Here is an 11525-nt window from a genome sequence, read left to right on the forward strand (position 1 = left end):
CAATGATCTTAATATTGATGTATACCTGATCAACTGTAAAAGTACATGTTTGCTTTAAAGAGTCAGAGATGAAATAAGAGACACTTTTTTTTAAATAATAGTAAATATTTACTTATCAGGCCACGTGGCGTATAATGATATTAACAACAATAGATTATAATTTTTGGTTGTTCTTTTTGTAATATATAGCACTTTAGCAGAAAACACATTAAACCCTTGACGACAACTGACATGTAACGGAAATGCATCCCCATAACGACAAGTGAAGTGCCTGGTACATCATGGAGTTAAACGGGTTTATAAAGCAATCAAAGATTGCTTTCTTCTACCAAACAATGTTGCTGTAATGCCTTGATATTCCTGCAGGGGTCCCTCATTTTTATAAGCAAGTCATAAAAAATCCATACATGTAAAGAATTAAAATTTGAAAAACCATGGGATGTCTAGTTTTCAAAAACGTATGGTTTGATGAAGTAAATTGAATTGGCTGGGTTGAAAGATGCCCCAAATAGGACATGGGCACAAACTGGCCTGATGTCATAATTTTTTTAAATAAATGACATTATATATATATATATATATATATATATATATATATATATATATACATATATATATATATATAAATAAATGTAAAATTATATATAATATAATAAATTATTGTTAATACAAAAGAAAAAAGCTTTCTGAACTATCCCTTGATCCCCGCCAAATTATTAAAACATCATCTATAAATCTTTTTCAGAGCACCAGGTTTGCACCAAACAGATTTCCCTTCCATATGTGCTTCCCAATCTGCTACATAGAGATTAGCATAGTTTGACACAAACTGGTGCCTACGGTGGTATTACATTTCTGTAAATAAAATTCACCTTCCAACCAAAAATAATTGTAAATTACAATAAATGAGATGCAATCCAAAATAAAGTTCCTTTGGGGGATTATATCTATGTCGCTGCTAAGGACCTTTTCTATTGCTCTTCGTCTGTTCTCATGTTGTATTACCGTATAGAACGAGGCCACATCAACTGTAGCCCATGTCTCATGTCTTTTATATAGGAAAGAGACTTACATATTTTTGTAATAAAAAAATCAACATACTCAGAGGTTCACAGGCCAATGATTTAATCTCATTTATAATAGGCTTCCCAGGGGGCTCTTTGAGGAGAAAATCAAAGACTGGTGTTGGGGATATTTTTCCTGTTGATATTGAAGTTCATTTTTGTTCAGTTTGTTATTAAGAGTTGAACTGTACTCTTAAGTGGGGTTCTTTGTAAGTTTTATATAAGTTTCCTTATCATTCATGATTTTATTTCATTTAGTACTCTCTATCAAGGATCAAGGCTCTCCCTTTATCTACTTGTTTTACTACAAGATTATTTTTACTTTTTAAATTATCCAAAGCCATTTATTCCTCTCTTGTCACATTACATTTTTTATTCTTTTATCGACCTAACTTTTCAATATCTTTTACTAAGGGATCAGTAAACAAAAAGTGTTCACTCTTTTCCCTACATAGGAAGATCGTGGAGCTAGGTTTTAACAAGGTATGTATGAATGGATCTTTTTCTTCTTCCATCTGTTTCTGGGGTTGCATAAAACCTTATTTTCTTAGAAATGTTTGTGTATCCATAAATAAATTAGATATATTATTTGGGGTAAATTTAAGACATTTGCTTAAGTTTATTGCAGACTGCTCTAGGGGTACCAAATAAATATTTTCTGTTTCCTTTAATGTTGGTTGAAATCTCTTTCCTCTTAATCTCTTATTGTCTGTCGTTTTTCAATGGGCTCTGGTGTGTTGCCGTAAACCTGTTTCTGAGATCTATTGGGGAAGTACTCTGTAATTGATGGACACATTTTTTCACCTTCCTATCCCACCCTTTAGAGATGACTTCCCTAGAAGTCTGATCCTCTATCAAGTCTATCCTATTACTTATGCTGTTAATTATAGGAAAGTAGGGTGCTATATCAATATTTTTATATGTCCCCTGGTATTGTAATTGTTCTCTAAATGTTTCTTTACCTCCTCTTTTATCTTAGAAGATATTTCCACTCTTATCGTATTCCAATATTTTGTTAAACTGATGTCTGTGATTTAATCCTTTAAAAGTGCTTTGATTCCTATTTACAGTATATAGTTCCTCTGTGATGTTGCTCTATGTGTATAAATAAATCTGTGATATAAATCTATGTTCAGACTGGTTCAATCTAAACAATGGCACCAGACAGGGGTGTCCCTTGTATCCTATTTTATACATATTATCAACTGTTATAACAGCTATAAATATAAGGAAGAACATTAGTTTACATAACCTAGTGGCTAAAATAACACAAGGTGGCACTGGTTTCCCAGTCATCCAAGAATGATATGAGGCTTCAGTTGTATTCTATATGTATAAAATGCAGCTAAACTCCTCCGAAAAAGAGGTATAGAAGAAAATAGAATCAGAAGCATGTAAAACCAATGGGCTACCTTGCATTATGTGGGGCATAAAGAGTTTAAATAGAAAAATGAAAACTTTTACTGGAACATATATTGATGTAGCATAACTTGTTTTAAAAAAATAGACCTACATGATAAGATCCTGAATCTTGCACAGAATACATTATTGCAGATTTGGACCTGACTAACTGGAAAGATAAAGTCATCTAGTACATAAAGGATATGATGTCTAATGCAAGTATTGAGTCCCTCCCCTATTTGAAACAAAAATATAATTTCCCTTAGTCGGAAATATTTAGTTCCCTTAGAGTTAAATGCTTCTTAAATAAACATTTCTTTATTGGATGTAAATATGTTCTCACATCACAGAAAGAAAGCAAAAACTTCCTTAACATTGATTAAAACATCATCATATTGATAGGGTCATCTCCAAGATAATGACACAGGGTTGCAGCTAAGTCACAGAATTAAATAGTCATCAAATAGAAAATGTTTCCATTAAAGTTTTTGAAATATTACAAATCACTGTCAACTCTACAGTGAAATTATATGTATTACACCACATTGAGCAGCAACATAACCCTGGAGCAGAGTTGACAAGCAACCAGGAACTGGAAGGCAGTACAGTACCTTGCTCTAATTCACCAAATCAAATATTTTGATCACATAAACATTATTGACAAAATTGCTTTGTTAGAAATATAAAGCAAGTCCATAAATCTTATGGACCAAATGTATTTTTTATGGAAATCTGAACTCACTCTGGGCTAAGGTAATGCTCCAGTGAGTTCTAAGCCAAATTTAATTATACATAAAATCGGTTAATGTATCATCTACACTGGTATTCAAAAAAAATTGTTTCCAGCTTTACATATCCAAAAAAAAACAAGAATTTATCAGTATAACAGGCTTTTTAAATGCTAACATCACATTTACATTATACATTCAGCTTCCTTCATAGTCGGTAACATATTCCTTTTTTTTATATCTATAATACATGCTCCAATAAAGGTGAAGAATTACATTTTCGATTCCGCTTTATATCCTTTGTGAAAGCTCATTCCCAAAGCATGTTACAGATTATACTACAACACAAAGAACCAAGAGGAAAAGCCATCTTTAATGTGAATGCGTCTTTGGGGAAAAAAAAGCATATTACCGACAGCTTGTCACAAATCATATAACATTTTAACATGTAAAAACAATAATGGAACAGAGGTAAAATACTGTCCACTGTCTCATTTCTATCTTCTTCACCTTTTCTTGTTCTTTATCGAAGAATACGGATGGAAAACAGCGCTAACTTTAAAAGGAGCATTAATGCATTACTTTCTTAGTAATAACTCTCAACCAAGGCTTCCAGATTTTATAAAATTTGTGGACTGATGTGCTTGAAAAAAGCTATGTTCCATTAAGCATTGATATTTTATTTGATTAATGACATTCTTAATGTTTATTAATGTCTTTTGTTGCCACTTCCTCGCTATGAATATTTTCATAGCCAATAAACAATGTATGACTAGAGCTCTGTGATTACAGGGTAAATTAATTAAGTCCAAATGTAGGAGTGCTTTATTTGGGGTAGGTATAATATTATTATTTATGAGTTCTGATATAATCATGTATAATTCATGCCAAGATTGCTCAATCTTACTACAATCCCACCAAATATGTCTGAATGTACCTTGTTCCAAATTGCATCTCCAACATTACATTTGGCTAGCCTAACAGGAATTATGTACCAACGTTACATGATTTTATAATGTAATTCTATCAAATTTAAACAATCAGAAATTCTGTTAATTTCCAATAAGCTAGATATCCACTGGTTTAGATCTATTTGAAGTCTAAGATCATATTGCCATGAATTCAAGGCATTAATATTTATTGGCATTTCTATCTCTTCCAACAGTAGGTAGCATTTCTTCAGACATTTAATAATTATCTCCAAGGAAAACATATCGTTAATCTGTTGGCGCAAGGCATCCTTTCCCCCAACATATAGATGAGTGCTTAAATAATACTAGACTTGGGCGCCGGTCAACTCTTCGTGTTCGTCTTTGTGGGGGAAAAGTTCTTCGTATTCAGCGAATATTCGCCCGTTCCTGTGATCGGTTCGGGCGAATATTTGTGTACATTCTTCGTGTTTTTTGTAGAAGGGGTTAATTCGGGGTTACCGCTACTTCATAGGTTGGTGGCAGATGAGCCCCCTGCTAGCAACCAATAGAGTCGCTCGTACAGACTTAAAAAAATCCTCGTGTAGTGACTTTATTGGTCGTTCGTACGGACTTTTAACTGTTGGAGCAGGGAGACCAGTGGTCTCTGCCTGCCAAGTTGTACCAAATTTACCCCTGGCGGCGAACCTACAGATTTCCGCTTCCGTCTACCCCCGCGATGCTCGTCTATATTTTGCCGCCTCCACCATAATTTCTTCGTGTTTCGGTTTGAACAAAAACGCACTAATCGTGTTTGTTTTCATGTTTGCCCGAAAACAAATACACAAGTCTAAATAATACCCAATCCTTAACACATTAAAGAATTCCAGGTTGCCAAACATAAATTCCTTCCTTGAGAGAAGGATTTTATATTCTTAGAGATCAAAATATCGCTAATTCTTTGACTTTTAAAATTTGTTCAGTTTCTAAGACTGGAGATATTGTTTTGAATAATTTCTAAAGGGGCCGATGAAATGATTTTATTTTTAATTCCTATACGCTGTTTAAAGAATTTCCAAAATTCCATAGACCTGGGCATATCTCCCCAGACAGGGCACGTTTGATCCGCCCTTGCTTTTGTTAGCATATAGGATTTTCCTTGATATTCCGTTTTTTTTTAATCTACCCAAATAAATTTCACAATATTTTTTTGAAATGTTTGAATCAAGGAGATCGGGAGTCTAATAGGTATCATGGGTAACAGATTAAGCCATTTGGGAATTATAAAAAATCTAATTATATTCATTCTGCCTAACCATGATACAAATTTTTCCTCCATTTCTGTTCTTATCAAACCTGGAATATCCATTATCAGCACTTGTGTCTTTTTAGTATTTAATTTATAATTGGAGAATTTGCTAAAGATTGAGATTTCTCCCATCAAAGTTTAGGGAATTCACCGGATCATACAGATATAATAAAACGTCATCCGCGTATAAACTGATTTTACTTTCTCCGATCCTTATTCCCTTAATTTCACCATTATTCCTAATCTTGGACGCAAAAGGCTCTATAGTAAGGACGTATAATAGGGGTGCCAGAGGGCAACCCTGCCTAGTACCATTTGCAATTCCGAACATAACCAAGCAGATGAAGCCTTCACCAAAGCCATAACAACGTAATGTCTCCTCAAGAAAGGTCCAACTGAACCTGTCGAAGGCCTTCTCGGAGTCTAGGGCCAGGAACACTGAGGGAATTTTATAAGTGGATACATATTCTACAAGGTCAATTATTTTACGCGTATTATCATTGGATTGTCTGCCTTTGATCCTTATGAATTAACTGCGGGCAAATTATTTTCAATCGATCAGCTAAAATAGAGAGATCTGTCTAAAATTGGACATTTTCGTGCAGTCTTTCCCTGGTTTAGGAATAGAGAGAATAGCTGCCTCCAACATACTGTTTGGAAACATCTTAGTTACGCTAATATCATTGAATATATTGGTTAATTTGGGTGATAGTTGATTAATGAGTTTTTGGTAAAATAATGATGTATATCCATCCATGGATTCTAATACCGTATTTGCCTGATTATAAGACGACCCCCCAAAATCTGAATATTAATTTAGAAAAAAAAGCCTGAATATAAGACGACCCTATAGGAAAAAAGTTTTACCAGTAAATGTTAATTCATGTAAACTATTTTTTTTAATAAAAGCTATGATTGAGAAAAACATTTTGTTTTTATTTTCCAACCTGCCCCCCCAGTTATGCACATCTGCCCCCAACCCTCTAAATACCACTGTGACCCATGATATGCCTTTTAAGCCTCTATATGCCACTGTGCCCAATGAAATGCCTTTTGACCCCCTATGTGCCACTCTGCCTCAAGAAATGCCATATACCCCTATATGCCACTTTGGCATTTAGGGGGTTAAAATGCATATTATGGGGCAGAGTGGCATATAGGGAGGTATAAGGCATTTCAGGAGGCAGAATGGCATCTAGAGGGTTAAAATGCATTTCTGGAGGCAGAGTGGCATTAAGGGGGTTAAAAGGCATATCATAGAGCACTCTGCCTACAGAAATGCCTTATGCCCCCATTTAACCCCCCAAACTTACCGGTGCTTCTGATTCCCTGGTGTGTAGTCGGGGCAGCAGGTAGACGTCTACGCTATTCGCGTAGACAACTTCCGCTGCAGCCAGAAGGAGGTGCGGTTAGCAGCGGGGGTTGTCTGCGTCCATCGCCCAGACCTTCCCTGGCTAAAAGACTTAGGAACATAAATGGATGGTGTCCTCTGCGTGATCGGGGCACACAGCTCTTTGTCTTAAATGGAATAGTCTTAATAAGGGTATTACAAAGGATTTTCCTTTAGAAATAATCACACTTTACTTAATATCACAGGTGCACTAGTGTTGTTTCATATTTCCTTTATAAGTTCATTTATTTTATCACTTCCTGGGTCATAGGAGCAAAGGGGATGGTAATTTTTCTCATGACATGTATTTACTACATCACTAGAACAATCATATTGGATCATTTGATCAGCCTTTACAACTGGGGTTCACAGAATAGGGCTTAACACATTACAAAAAGAATGAATATTTCTTTGTTTTTGTTTATTATGTTTATGTAAATGGAAATAAAATGTGTCTTTAAAAAAATGGATCATTTAACTACAGTTTCACTTCATCAGTTTTTCATGTGGATTACTAAATACGTAAAACTGTGCATCAAGGTTAATAGAACTGAACAAATTCTGTAAAACTGTTTAGTATGGTCTAAGACTTTCTCGAGAGTACAAAAAATGGATCTAAGTTAAATTATTAAGCATTTATGTAAAAACCATATTAATTATGTGGAATATACAAGAGAAAATCTAAAAAATGTAAGTGGTCTTTATGATACTCAAGTAGATAGAATATAAATATGATTAGTATTATTTTGTACTATTAATAAAATAGGAATCTATAAAATTATGAGTATTGAGATATTATGCACATTTTATTGTGTATTATGTAGTCTGCTTTTATCTTGCCCTCAGTTTTGTTCTCATTCCTACTGCAAAGTATATGACGTAAAGGAATAAAAAGAATGGAAATGCATTTGAGATTGCTTCCAGTGACCTTGAACAGAATTAGTAAATGACAAGGGAACAAAACAACAGATGAATTAAGATGTTTTGCATCTTTCTAAGTTTTGATTGCTTAACTATAATGTATTCCTAAGTGGAGACACATCACATATCTATGTGTGTATGTGGCAACATATTGGTATGGCTAAATAAACAAAAAAAACACTAGGATACTATGCCTGCTTACCCATACAGTTACTTTAAAATCTCTCTCTTTGTCTCTTTTGTCCAGCTGGAGTCAGTAGTATCTAGGACTGCTGTGTATGCTATCTTTTCTCACCTCTGTGATGCTATCTCTGTTATGCTCCCCCTTGAGCGATACAGTAATTAATATTTCAGTACCTGGAGCTTACTCATTTTAACTGTCAGTAGAGATTTGTTTTTCTTTCTTTAAAGCAGCTTTTTAGATATGAGCTACTCTATGTTATAGCTTAATGATATCATCCACAGAGACCTCTGTAATACATATGTTTGAATCAGAACCATCTCATTAGCAACATGTTTTGTGCTTTTTTTTTGTTACGCTTTCACTAATCTCTCCAAATCGCGTCTTGTGAATGGAAGAGATAGATAATTCTAAGGTTATCCTGGCATAAAAAACATATTTAGTGAAAGGGCACTTGTCATGGAAAATAATATATATACAACCTCTAAAAATGCAGGAAATTGCATCTACACACTGTGCTAGCAGAATGAATACCAAAATGCGTAGGTAAAATCATATTTCGAATGATATATTTGTATCTTCTAAAAATACTTATGGTATCATTTTTAATGGTAAGGAATGACTAAGCTGAAATGAGGGAAGTTGTGATTAACATTTTTAGAATTTTAGCTCCATTTTCCTTAAAGCATATATGTCGGAATCACAGGACTTGAACCAGCGACATTAGGCATGGCACCCTAAGGCTGTGCCCACCAGGTTGCTCTTTGCCCCCCCATGTCCCTGTCAAGTGTGTCTCAGGTTCCTGTGGCATTTATGGCTCTCAGGTAATAAAATGTTCTCACCCTGAACCTGTCCTGGCACAGTAACTCACGGCTAATCTAGTACCCACAGTCAGGATACACAAGACTTACGTAATGCAGTTACAATTGGTTTTCCTGTTGTGTTACTAAAGCTGTGACCAATGCCTTTACCCAACTGCTGTGTCAGGTGTCTTTCTTGGGTGTGGGTATTTGCTATGTTCTTGATGGATACAAACCTAACCAGTTATATCCACTACCAGCTCACTGGAGTTACTAGTTATCTTGAACTGTGTTTTTTAGTTTACAATTACCATAACTGCTGAGTTCCCAAACCTGATTTCCACCTAAGAGAAACCTAAGAGAGTGCATCTTAAGTAAAAAATCAAGTTAAAAATAAACCATGTATTGACTAGTAAAAGAAAATGTAAGGAGAAAACGTTAATTGCATTTAGACTCAGGCAGATTTAGACTTTGAAAAGTACTCATGTTATTAACCCTGTTAATGACGTCTCAGTTCTTCCACTAGTGTAATCTTCATACGGTGGTACTCACGGTACATATGTCAAAAATGTCCTGGTGCAATCCATATGACCTCCAATATAACTGAGAATGCAAACATTCGAGCACACATCTATATGAAGACATAGTATTGTGTTAAACATTCATTTAAAAAAAATGTATTCTTACCCCACCCTGTGATTTGGCACCAGTACATCTAAGCATTGATACATGTATGATCAAGAACTCTGAAGATTGTGTAAATAGCCCTATGATATAAGCAAGATTTAGAGAAAGGAGTAAAAAAAAACTCACTGTAATATCTCAAGTGACAAAAACTGAAGTAAAGATAGTACGCTCCAAAATACATTTTATGCCCCATTAATTCTAAATGTTTATGACAGATATAGTTGCGATTTAAGGGCTATGCCTTCCCAAATAAACTAAATAAAGACGCATACAACCAAGTTGGTTGAAAAGACCACAACCAATTTATTGATTATCACACAAACCTGTAAATTGTAAACATAGGTGTGTAATCATAGACAATAGGGATTCCCATGTTAGAGATCAGAGAATAAGAAAAAAAGGAGGAAAGGTGATGCCATTGATTGATACAAGGGGATGGGAAGCTGTGTTTAATAATGGCTACATGTTAGACGTTTAATCTAGAAAACAGATGGTGCACAACTAATATACGATTGATTGTACATTTGGGTATACTGAGTGCATGCATTGAATTACTCATTATATATCTGTAAATAAAATAAAAAAAAAGTCACTCTTAATAACTTTCCTGTTTAATTATGTATTTTTATAATTCTTCATTTACAGATATATAAATTGCCTTAAAATTATGTCAGTAACCTCAATAAACTGTTAATGTTAAATATAGTTCGTGGTACGTGAGCAGTTGATTTTGCGAGGAGTTTATGTAATTAACAACATTTTCTATAACTTCTAAATTATCAGACTTAAAATATACGTATTTGTACATATATTCAATTTCTCTGAAGTAAAATAATGCCTTTCAATACCAGTTGTATTTGTCATGGGACTTTACTGTCTCTGAAAGGTGTGCATAAATATATAATTAACACAGCTATGATGACTCAAAGATTTACATTACGCACTTCTGACTGCAACATACAATTAACATAAAAAAAATTCTGAATCATAAAAATGATTTATAGATATAGTGTACACCCATGAAGGGGTCTCTGAGTGGTTTAGCAGCCCATTGGCATGCGTTGCTTATAGCTGCGGTAGCTGTAACATCAATTTATTTAAATCCTCTATCGCTTTTTTCAGTTCAACTCGGTCAATATATTGATTTTTTTGTTTTATTCTGGAATAAGCCTTGTTAATATGTACAATTCTTAATTAGGGTTACTTCCAGACACGGGGGTTTGTTCATCAATGACTGAATGAACTACATGTCACGGAGCTGGCTAGTCCGACCGACTGCCTCCGCTGTCTTGTGCTCCCTTAGCCTGGGACACCACACTTTCCCCGGTTCCCCAGTCACTCGCCGAGACTCAGTGTAGGGTAAAACCAAACGAAGACTGATTTATTTCTCACACACAGAGCTGGATATATCCAGCAAAACACACATTTACATAAAACAAGATATTGGGACACAAACCGCCCCCTTAATCTGCCTCCCAGAGACAACAGGGGCAGTAACGGGATTGACAATACAATAGGTGGGGGAGACTGATTTATACATTAGACTAAAACAATGGTGGTCACTCCCTGGTGGCAGATCCTGGCTGTCTGCTGGAGATAATCCCCTCAGCCAGTGATGAGATGATACTGCTGGGGGTAGCCACAGAAGTCTTTAGGAACCCAGGGCCCATAGTCAATAGGGAGGAGGCTGGCAGTCAGGCTTCTCCAGTGGCCCCAGTGATGGAGGCTTCCGTCACACTACCAATTGAAATGAATTCTTCCCCCTTTATTGTAGACAGTGTATTTGTACATTTCAATATAAGAGTAAACTATTTACTCTCAAATCCTCAGATGTCTGGCAAATCCTTCTTATCTAAATTTCAAATATTTTACAAATACATATTCAGGGAGCTCAGCTTGTTTCTTTTTATTATTTCAAGTTGTTATCCATTTGTCTGTCATAGGTTGGGCAAGAAATCAGTCTGTTGATTAAGGGGCCAAGTGTGTTCATTTCCCCTATAATCAGTTTAAAAGGTAGAGAACATGTTTGCTGTTTTCCATTTGAAATCTCAAAAAAATGTATGAATTTCTTGGCCCTGCACAATGCTATGTATGCTTTATGATAAACCAAATTTAATGCAAACTTCCTCTGGCTTT

The sequence above is a fragment of the Spea bombifrons genome, chromosome 1, assembly GCF_027358695.1.
Source record: "Spea bombifrons isolate aSpeBom1 chromosome 1, aSpeBom1.2.pri, whole genome shotgun sequence".
In the NCBI taxonomy this organism is placed as follows: Eukaryota; Metazoa; Chordata; class Amphibia; order Anura; family Pelobatidae; genus Spea; species Spea bombifrons.